General features: G+C 50.2%; 1 pseudogene; it reads left to right on the plus strand.

Moving 5' to 3' along the window:
* Positions 1 to 4,806: 4,806 nt before the first annotated feature.
* Positions 4,807 to 6,918, plus strand: LOC136290063 (endonuclease domain-containing 1 protein-like; annotated as a pseudogene).
* The last annotated feature ends 3,892 nt before the right edge of the window (positions 6,919 to 10,810 follow it).

A 10,810-nucleotide genomic window follows, 5' to 3' on the forward strand; every position in this document is an offset into this window, starting at 1 on the left:
GTCCTGGTTGCATCCCCTCCCAGGATCTTCCCCACTCCCATTCCCTTTGATGCCAGAAGGAATGTCAGAGGGACAGCCTTGGCAGTAGCCAAAACACTGGTCTGCTTTAAAAACCCACCCAGTGAGCAATTCAAAGAACAGCACAGTAAGGGCTAGGAACTCTATATCAGTCAGACCCAATACAGGTGTTGGGAATAAAGTTTACTTGCTGCAGTGCTGGACTGCAGGGTCACATCATATATAAACCAAAAGTTGCTTCCCACTGAAATTTCTGCAGGCAACAATAATGTCAGAGTTCCCAGAGCGCCCTTGGCAGGACATTGGGTGTCCAGATGCAATCTGAGGATGCCACAACACCCACACAAGTGTCATCATCAGACTCCATTTACTTCTCCTATGAATGGGCATGAACAAAGTGGGCCAGGGTGCCAACAGCTCATACAAGATATCACCATGAATCCAGCAACGAGACTTGCAACTTTCATGTCCTCACTTGATCCTTTGGGGATGGGTGCCGGCACAACCAAGAGTTCAATCAGTTCTGGGTGTTCAGGATTATGTGGGATTGCCCCACTTTTCCCTTCAGATGGGTTTTCCACTCTGTCATGAAGCACTGTGGAGTTGGGGGACACTTTGGGGCTCTTTGATGGTTTATGGACTCTTCTAATGATGTGACCACTGTTGGGCCCTGCTTTGTTATGTCACTGGGGCCTCATCTGAAAGGAGGGATTTACCCCAACTCCACCGGATCTGCTTCTTCTTGGCTTTCTCCCTCACCATGGCTAAACCCCACTTGGTGTAAGTCATCAGTCCCAGGTTAACACAGACAAAGGAAAGCACAGGACTCAACCAGTTTTTTTTAAACAAACTTTGGTCTAACACATTTTTCTGGGTATTTCTGCTTTTAACAACCAACTCATTTTTCTGTTATTCCTGGACTTTTGGAAATGGAAGAAAATAAATCCAGTTTAGTTTTGAGTGAATGATCATTGAATCACAGAACGTTTTGGGTTGGAAAGGACCTTAATGACGAGCTAGTTCCATGCCCTCCCATGAGCAGGGACACCTTTCATTATCCTGGGCTGCTCCAAGCCTGGTCCAGCCTGCCCTTGGACACTTCCAGGGATGGGGCAGTCTCATTTTGTGTGCAACTTGTGCTGGGGCTCCACCACCTCCACAGTAACGAATATCTTCTGAATATCCAATCTAAACCTACACTCCTTCCATTTCAAGCCATTCCACCTTGTCCTAATGTTGTGGTTTAACCCCAGCCAGCAGCCACACCCCACACAGCTGCTCCCTCACTCCCCTGTCACTGGGATCAGGGACGGAATTGGAAGGGAAAAAGCTGGAAAAGTCATAGGTGGAGATGAAGAGAGTTTAACAGGGAAAGCAAAAGCTGTGCACACAAGCAAAGCACAACAATGAATTCTTTCACCATTTCCCATGCATAGAAAGGTGTTGAGGCACCTCCAAGACAGCAGGGCTCCATCCCACCTGAGAGTTTCCTGGGATGACAAAACCCACCACTCCAAATGTCCCTGCCTTCACCTTCTTCCCTCAATTTTTATATGCCTCCTCCTTCCTCCTTCTTCCCCTCACTTCATATGCTCAGCATGATATCACATGGTCTGCAATATCCCTCTGGCCTCTGGTCAGTTGGGGTCACCTGTCCTGGCTGTGTCTCCTCCCAGCCTCCCAAGTACCCCCAGCCTCCTTGCCAGCTGGCAGTACAAAGAGCAGAAAAGGCCTTGGCTCTGGGAAAGCTCTGCTCAGCAATAACAAAAACACCCCCGTGTTATCAACTTTGTCTTCGACACAACTCCAAACACAGGCCCATACCTGCCACTGTCAAGAAAATCAACTCTGAACCCAGCACACTTACCAACTCCATGCCCTTGTCCAGAGTCTCTCTCTCCAGCTCTCCTGTAGACTCCTCAAGTACTGCCAGGTGCTCGGAGCTATCCCCAGAGCCTTCTCCTTCCCAGGCTGCTGGCATGAAGCTGTTACAAAGCCATGGCAATCAGGCAAGAGAATATTTGTAGCCTGGCCATAGGAAGGATGTAATGGGAGGCTGCAGAAGAGCAGCCTGTGAATATCTGAGTGTCCTCAGAGGCAGGCTAGTCCATGTAATGTCACTAGAGCTGTTCTGTTGGGGACAGAAATACGTGTAGGTGCTGGAGCAGCAGCAGATGCCGCTGGTGGGATTGATGAAATGATCAAGGAAGTCCCCAGACCCTGTTAACTGATCCTGACCTACCATGCTGCAAGTCAGCAAATTTGGGAGGAATTCTGAGGAAACTGTGACAAACAACTGTCAACCCATTTCAGGGTGGGTGTGAACAAACTCCCCTAAAAAATATAGAATACTTCTCTTTTCTGTGGAATTCTCTGTTTATAAAAAGAGGCTCATATACGACTCGGTATATATTTAACTGATCCTGACCTACCGTGCAGCAAGTCAGAAAATTTGGGAGAAATTCTAAGGAAATTGTAACAAACTACTTTCAAGCCATTTCAGTATGGTTGTGAAATATACACAGCCCCTGAATGATAAAAATAAAAAAACCCAAAAAAACTTCTCTTTTCTTTGGAATTTTCTGTTTATAAGAAGAGGCAAATTTATGACTGGATATATATTGCAGAGGCACTACAGATGGTTCAAACAGTCCTTTCTTCAGGGAGAGGACAGAAGTCACAGTTCAGCTGCCAGTTCTGAGACACTGCTTCAAGGTAAGCTCTTGCTCCTTCCTCACAATTGACTCCAATATCCAAAGTCTTTCCTGAATTTCAGAATAAATATATATAAACAAAGCCTAGGCTGGAGTTGCAGAGCTCCAAGTAGCATTCAGAGCTTATGCATGCACTGAATTTTGCAGCACCTGAGTATTTTCTGTCAGTCAGGAGGGGAAGGAGAGAAGGAACAATTTGTGAAAGCAACTCAGATCAGGTCACCTGAAAATTAACACCAAACTGTGAATAAGAAGTAAGCTAGAAATTATTGAGTACCAAAACTCCACCCATGACCTTGCAAAAAAACCTCTAGAAAAACAGAAGTGTGGTCTGAACTCTAATCTCTGCTTGGGAAGTCTAACAACTGTCTCTTCCTGAAGAGTATATAACCCAGGACAGTCTGAGACTGCAGCAGTGGCATTTGAGAGTCCTCTGTCACTCTCGGGCTGCAAGCAGGATCCTGTGCTGCTCTTTCTCACAGTAAGTGGTTTTCTCTATACCTTTGAAGTTAGATATTTAGTTAGTTAGATACATTTTTAATCTCATGGTGTGGGTGATGCAGAAAGACTTCACAGAGACTTCTCTGCTTGATTTGGGGCAGCTGTGGGCATGTTCTGCCCACTACTGTAAAAAGTCCCTACTTCCAGTTCATGTTCTCAGTTTCCAGCTCATTGGTCAGCACCTTCCTGATCCAGGGCTGGAAAAGAGAAAAAGGACTACATATCTTGGGTCAGAGCAGGGCTGTGTGCAACTCAACATCCTGAATCCAATGGAAATGGAGAGATGAGGGTCAGGGAGAAAGATAAGAAATGAGCAAATGTGCAAAGTGACTTGTCAAGCCTTCAGCAGTCCTCAGCTCAGACCCTTCCCAGCCAGATGTGGGCTTTGTGCTTTAGAGGCTGTGGCAGTTTTCTCTCCCAGGAACCCTTGGAACTGCCTGTCCTAGCTGCCTTATTCCAAATGCTGATGATTTTAAATCATTCCACTGAGTGTCTGGCAAGGCAAATGGAAGCATCCCTGCTATCCCAAACCTGTGCTGCCTCTGAAAGGAGACAAAGCCCATTGCTTGCTTGCCAGCATCCCAGGGAGCTTTTCAGCAGTTTTGTCATAAAGGAATGATCTTACTGACTGCTGAAAATCATGTCAGCACTGAGAAAGACAAAAGAGGACAGGTGGCTGTCCAAGAAACAGAAATTCCTGCACTGATGCCTTTGACTTTACAGGAAAACCAATCATCAAAGCTTGAGATGGGCATCAGCAGGAATCCCAAGCAACCTCAGGAAGAGGTGCCCCTCAGTGCTTGCACTGCAGCAGCCACTGTGCTGATAAGATAGAGGTGTTATCCCTTGTGCTTGCTGCTACCATCTGCTTGGCCCCTTCATTTTCTCTCTCCATGTGTCTGCAAGTTCAGAGTCTGGGGTTGGATATTGTGGAAATGCAAGGTGAGCAGCAGGACCCCCATTGGCCAATATCAGCTGAGAGGCGACCCCAAGTGGATCATTTGGGGTTCAAGATTGGGTCTGACTGGAAGAGCTGCGTGTCTCTGTGAACCTGGATGGGGCCAGAGACATGAAGGAAGTGCAGCATTGCTGTTCTTTCCCTGCCCAATGCCCCACGAGATTAAAGCCCAGCTCAGCATTGCAGAGGGCTGAGCAGAGTCCCTGCCCAGCTGCAGGTGTCTGCTGTGGGAAGATGCTCAGAGCAGGAGGGAGGTGGGCAAAGGTGACTTTGTCCCAGGGCTGTGCCTCAGTTGCAATCTACCGTTGCTGTGAGAGCTGATTACACTTGTGGTGGGTTTGGCTGCTTCCTCCTACAGGCTGACTTCTCCCTCTGCTGCCTCCTCTGGGCACCTAAACCTTGTTTTAGGTTTCACCCTTAATTGCCTTCATGATTTTTTCCGTATCCTGGAGGACAGAAATGACTCCTTTCCTGGTCTCTCATGATCCCCTCCTCTGCCAGCTCTGTCCCCCTGCACAAGAAGGCTCCAGGCCATGACCAGCTCTCTGCAAGCTGAGTGTCCTTCTACATTTGCCTTCCAGGGGAGCAAGAGCCCTTCACTGAAATCCTCCCACGATGCTGGGGCTGCTGCTGCTGCTGCAGGTGTTGGCCAGCTGCCTCTGGCTGGGACACAGCGAGGTGGTGACATCCTTTACAGATTGTCCTCAGTTTTTCTATGAGGGAACCCCCCCAAATGATGTCCTGCATCCTGACAACCCTGCCTGGATCTGTCAGCGCTACAGCAACTCCTATCACTATGCCACCCTGTATGACAGAGACAGGAGAATTCCAGTCTACTCTGCTTACGAATACAAGCCTGGATCTGCCAAGAGACCTCATACGTGGTGGTTTGTTGAGCCTCAGGTGAGTGTCTCTCTTACAGCACATCACCTTCCAGCCACTCAGAGATGAGCTGCAGCATTTAAATTACCATTTCTGTTTCTTACCACCCCACTATACACACACAGACAAATAGACCCACTGAACGGCATTTTTCTCATTGAACTTCAAAGAATGAGATGAATCATATCCCAAAGGTGCCCAGTTTCCTGCCTTCACCTGACAGGAACAGCAAGTCAGATTACTTGGCCTTGCATGACAAAGTCAAATGATTCCCCTCCCTGTGCCATGCTGTGCTGGGTGGCCAAGTGATGGGGAAAAGGCATCCAAGAGAGGCTACACTTGAGGGACCAAGAGTCCTGCTGGGATCTGATCCTCGCTTTGCCCTGAGCTGTTCTGTCATCCCTGACAGAGCTTATCTGCTCCCAGTGAAGAGTCCCAGTGAAGGCTTTGTGAGTGGTGTGAGAGAAGTGAGGAGAAACTCAGAATGGGGTGAGATGCTTTCTCTTTAAAGCTCTTACATTCATTCAGGAGGCACATGTGTATGATTTCTCTCAGCTTCATACCTTTTCCTGCACTGAGATGATAAAAAAATATAATTTTGACCATCAGAGACTCTGCTGCAGGGAGATCTTCTCCATTAGTCCCATTCCCCATTCTAACACCTCTTTCTCTTTCCCTGTCCAGCTGATAGGTAAAAATAATCTTAAAGAGATGCAAAGAGAGTCGGTCCTCATAGATCAATACAAGTTCACTTTAGACCAAATCAAAGACAGCCAGGCTGTCCTTGATGACTACAACAAAATGACTGGTTTGGACCGTGGCCATTTGAGCCCCAGTGGTCATTAGGATAATAGAGAGAGCAAGACAGCGACCTTCACCTTCACCAACATAGTGCCCCAGGACAGCAGACTCAACACTGGCCAGTGGAATGTCTACGAGGCCAAAACGATGGCCAAAATGAGCAAGGGGTGTACAACCACCTACGTCATCACGGGTGCTGTGCCTGGGAAGACCTACGCCGTTGAAGGGAGGGTTAACAGACCCAGCCACATCTGGTCAGCTGCCTGCTGCTTGGTGGGCACACAGCCCAAGAAGGCTTGGGGGGCCATCGCTGAGAACGACAAGAACCAGGTGGAGAACCTCAGCCTGGGGGAGCTGGAGGCCAGGTTGTCCACGCTCTACAGGGGGAGAATCATTACTCTGTTCAACAATGCTTGTCCACGGCAAACAACCTCGCATCCTTGAAGGAAAAGGCTCACTGGTTTTGCCACATATCACAGAATCACAGAATCACAGAGTGGGTTTGTTTTGATGGGACCTTAAAGCCTTAAAGTCATTCTGAACTGCCTGCCATGGGCGGACACATGCCTTCCATGGGCAGAAACATGCCTTCCATTACACCTGGTTGCTCCAGGCCCTCCGCATCCTGACCATGAATGGTTCCAGGGATGGGGCAGTCAAAACATCTCTGGGTAACTTTTTGCTTGTACCACAGCCTGCTCATGGTAATTTACTTCTTTAGAAGATCCCATCTAACCCTGCCCTCCCTCACTGTGAAACCATTCCCTCTTCTCCTGTCACTCCATACTCTTGTCCAAAGACCCTCTCCAGCCCTCTTAGAGTTCCCTTAGGTACTGCACTCTCAGGAGTCTTCTCCAGGCTGAACACCCCCAGCTCTCTCACCCTCTCTCCACACCAGACATGCTCCAGCCCTCACAGCACCTTCATGGCCTCCTCTGGACTCCACTCCAACAGCTTTGTATCCTGCTTGAGCTGTGGGCCCCAGAGCTGGAGGCAGCACTGCAGTGAGGGTGTCAGCAGAGCAGAGTAGAGGGGGACAAATGTCCTGTGCAGCATCTGTGCTGCTTCCTTCTCTGCTGTGTTTCCAGTTCTTGCCCTCAGGGCACCTCCTCCTCTGCTCAAAGGCACAAACACGTGGGCACAGCCTCCAGCTGCTTTGCTTTGCTGCCCATCTCAGGACAGAGCTCTTAGGGATGAGTCTCCTCCTCCTTAGCTGTCCCTGAGGGTGTGCAGCTGACTTGTCCCTCATCTCCTTTGGAAGGCTGTGGGACCAGGGCGCCTTACATTGCCCAGAGATCTTGTCTGGAGATCTCCATGTCTGCAGATACCCAAACCCCAACATCACATGATTCTGGACAACCTGCTCTAGCAGATCCTGCTTGAGCCTGGAGTCTGGACCAGAAGATCTTGAGAGGTCCCTCCAAAACACAACAATTCAGTGATTCTGTGATCCTGGGATATGCTTTTCTTTGCTTGCTTTTGAAACTGCACCTTGACAGCAGTACCTGATGAATCAGACAGGCAGGCTTTGGCATCAGATCTATAGAAAGGTTTGGGCTGCCAAAGCTAAATTCCTGGGATGCACTCCTTGGATACCTTCATTCTCTGCTCTGCTTCTGAAGCTTTTCTGTGGATTTATGGGAAACTGATTTGGGCAAATGTATTCAATGGTTGGAAAAGATCAATGTGTGCCACATCATTGAGTTTGCAAGAGTTTACAAATAAGAGTTATTTGCTGCAGTGCTGGATTGCTGGGTCATGTCTTCTATAATCAACAAGTTCCTTCTCCCTGAAATTTCTACCACCAGCAGGAATGTCAGAGTGCTCAGAGTACCCTTGCAGGACAGTGGGTGTCCAAATGCAATCTGAGGATGTCATAACTCCCAGGCAAGTGTCAGCATCAGACACCAGTTATTCTCCTGGGAATGGACATGAACAAAGTGAGCCAGAGTGCCGACAGCTCATGCAAGCTGTGTCACTTCCAGAGGTGCCAGCTTGGGACTGGACTTGTCAGCTCAGGAGCTGTTGTTCATTGTCCTCCTGGGTCTCATTGCTCAGCCAGGACCAACCTGTTTGGGGGCTGCACTAAAACAGAGGTTCTGGTGGAGGTGCAGAATGAGGCAGCCCCATGCAGGTGTCTCCAGCTGTGCTGGGCTCCCAGCTCTGACCACAGCCAGCAGAGCTCCAGGCCTGCCTCAGCTGCATAGAGAGATGCAGCCTGGGCCACTGCAGCTGCCCTCAGGCTTGGAGAGCCCCACTGGGGCTGCCTGATGTGCTGCAGGATCCTGGGCAAAACCCACCCTCAGATGGGCCGGCAGCCACAGGCCAGGCCCATTCCCCAGGGGCAGCTCTGGGGGCTCTGCACAGCTGAGCACAGGGAACTAGATCCCAGCACAGACACGGGGCACTGCCTGGGAGCACCATGGAGTTCTCCTCCTGCTGCCCACAGCTGCCAGAGCAGCAAGAGCCCTGCCTTGTGCCAGCTGGGCTGCACAGACACCTAGGAGAAGGTTTTGCTCTTTCAGCGTACAAAATGAGCACATCAGCTCCTCTTTGCTGGACAGCTCCTGCTGTCTCAGGTTGTCTGCCTGCATGGATTTTTTCTCCTGGGACCAAATGTTTACACAGTCCCTGATGGGATGAAAAAACATCAGAGCAATTTAAGGCTGAAGCACCTCTGCAGACATTTCTGCTGTACCTCAGGGGGTTCCCTCTGACTTGTTCACCCACCTCTGCACACTTGGTGGATCTTGAGACCACACTCATCCCCATGACTACTTATCCCATGCCCCACTGCCCCGACTTTCCAGGCTCTGGAACCACTGGCTGCTTGACCAACTGTCGTGGTTTGACAGTGGACAGACACCAGGCAGAAACAAAAGCTGCCCACTCACCCTTGCCTACCACAGCTGGACAGAGGAGAGAAAAAACCAATTAATGAAGGGCTCATGAGTTGAGATAAGGACTGGGAGAAAACACTCCCAGGGCAAAACAGGTTCCACATAGAGATAGAATGGGAGTTTATTACTCACAAAATCAGAGGAGGATAATGAGAAGTAAAATAGCCCTTAAAAACATCTTTTCTTTGCACTACCCCTCCCTCCTTCCCACCATCAGCAGAGAGAAACAGTGTGAGGGGTTTGGTCAGTTCATCACCCAAGGTTCTCTTCTGATGCTCAGAGAGAGGAATCCTTCCCCTGCTGCACCATGGGGTCCTTCCCATGGGAGACAGTTCTCCTTGAACTTCTCCAGTGTGGCTCCACTCTCACGAGCAGCAGTCCTACCAAAACTGCTGCATCGTGAGTCCCTCCCACAGGCACGCAGACCTCCCAAAACTGCTGTGGCATGGGTCATTTTTCCATACAGTGCCATCCTAAAAGGAGAGGGCTGGGAGCAGCAGGCCCTTTTCTACTGGGGCTCCCACTGGATCACAGCCTCCTCCAGGCATTCATTTGCCCCTGTGTGGGCACCTACCCCACGGGCTGCGGGTGGATCTTTGCATTCCCTGTGGATCCCCATGGGCTTCAGGGACACAGCTGCTTCACCATGGTCTTCAGCACAGCCTGCAGAGGAATCTCAGCTGTGGTGCCTAGAGCACCTCCCCTCCCTCCTTCTCCACTGACCTTGGTGTCTCCATGTTGTTTCCCTCACATGTTCTCACCTCCTCCTCTTCTCTGGATGGAATTAAAACTGCAGGCCCCACTTTGTTTGGATTTTCTTCTGAAATGCATTATCACAGAGGCATTACCAGCATCTCTCATTGGACCAGCCCTGGCCAGCAGCATGTCCATCTTAACAGCCATCAGGGAATGGATCTGCCAGACATGGTGGAAGCTTCTGGCAGTTTCTCACAGAAGCCACCTCTCTGGCCACCCCGCTACCAAAACCCAGGCTGTGCAAAACCTACACACCAACCCCAGCAGTGCCACCTCTATCAACTTCCCACGTTCTTCCCAGGACCTTGACCCCTGGCAGGAATCACAAATGCCCTGCCATCCACAGCAAGCTTGTGAAATACATGGGCAGCCCAAGAGAGAAAAGGATCAGATTGGATTCTGCCTGATTTCATATATGAGGAGTGTTGCTTTCCATCACTTTTAATCAGTGCTGGGTGACTGGGGAGGTCCCGGAGGCCTGGAGTTTGGCCATTGTCACACCCAGCCACAAGAAGGGCTGCAAGGACAATCTGGGCAACTCCAGGCACGTCCACCTGACCTGGCTTCCCAGAAGGGTTATGGAGCAGATTGTCCTGAGTGGGATCACACGGCACATACAGGACAACCAAGGCATCAGTCCCAGCCAGCAGGGCTTTAGGAAAGGCACGTCCTGCCCAGCAAACCTGATCTCCTTTGATCACCAGATGACCGGCACACTGGATGAGGGGGGAGGCTGTGCAAGTGTCTGCTTGGACTTCAACAAAGCCTTTGGCACAGTCTCCCACGGCATTCTCCTGGAAAAGCCCTCAGTCCACGGCTTGCAGAGGTGTTCTCTTGGCTGGCTCAGGAACTGTCTGGATGTCCAGGCCCAGAGAGTGTTGGTGAACGGTGCCACATCCAGCTGGTGTTCGGCCACAAGCAGTGTCCCCCAGGGATCAGTGTCAGGCCTAGTGCTGTTTAATATCTTTACTGATGATCTGGATGAGGCGATCCAGTGGACCCCCAGTATGATCACAGATGATACCAGGTTTGGTGGGAGACTCAGCCTGTTGGAAGGCAGGAAGGCTCTGCAGAGGGATCTGGACAGGATGGAGCCATGGGCCGAGGCCATGTCTGCAGCCAGTGCAGAGAAAGGCCATGGAGCTGGGGAAGGCCATGGAGGGGAAGGCCTGTGAGGAGAAGCTGAGGTAGCTGAATGTAGAGATGCAGGCAGAGAACAGGACTGAGGGCTCTGCTCAGCTCATCACAGAAGTGGACATGTTAGAATTGGTAGGCCGTAA

Source organism: Chamaea fasciata, unplaced genomic scaffold (genome assembly GCF_029207755.1).
Source record: "Chamaea fasciata isolate MVZ Bird 193981 ecotype frontalis unplaced genomic scaffold, bChaFas1.0.hap1 SCAF_5, whole genome shotgun sequence".
NCBI classification, from domain to species: domain Eukaryota; kingdom Metazoa; phylum Chordata; class Aves; order Passeriformes; family Sylviidae; genus Chamaea; species Chamaea fasciata.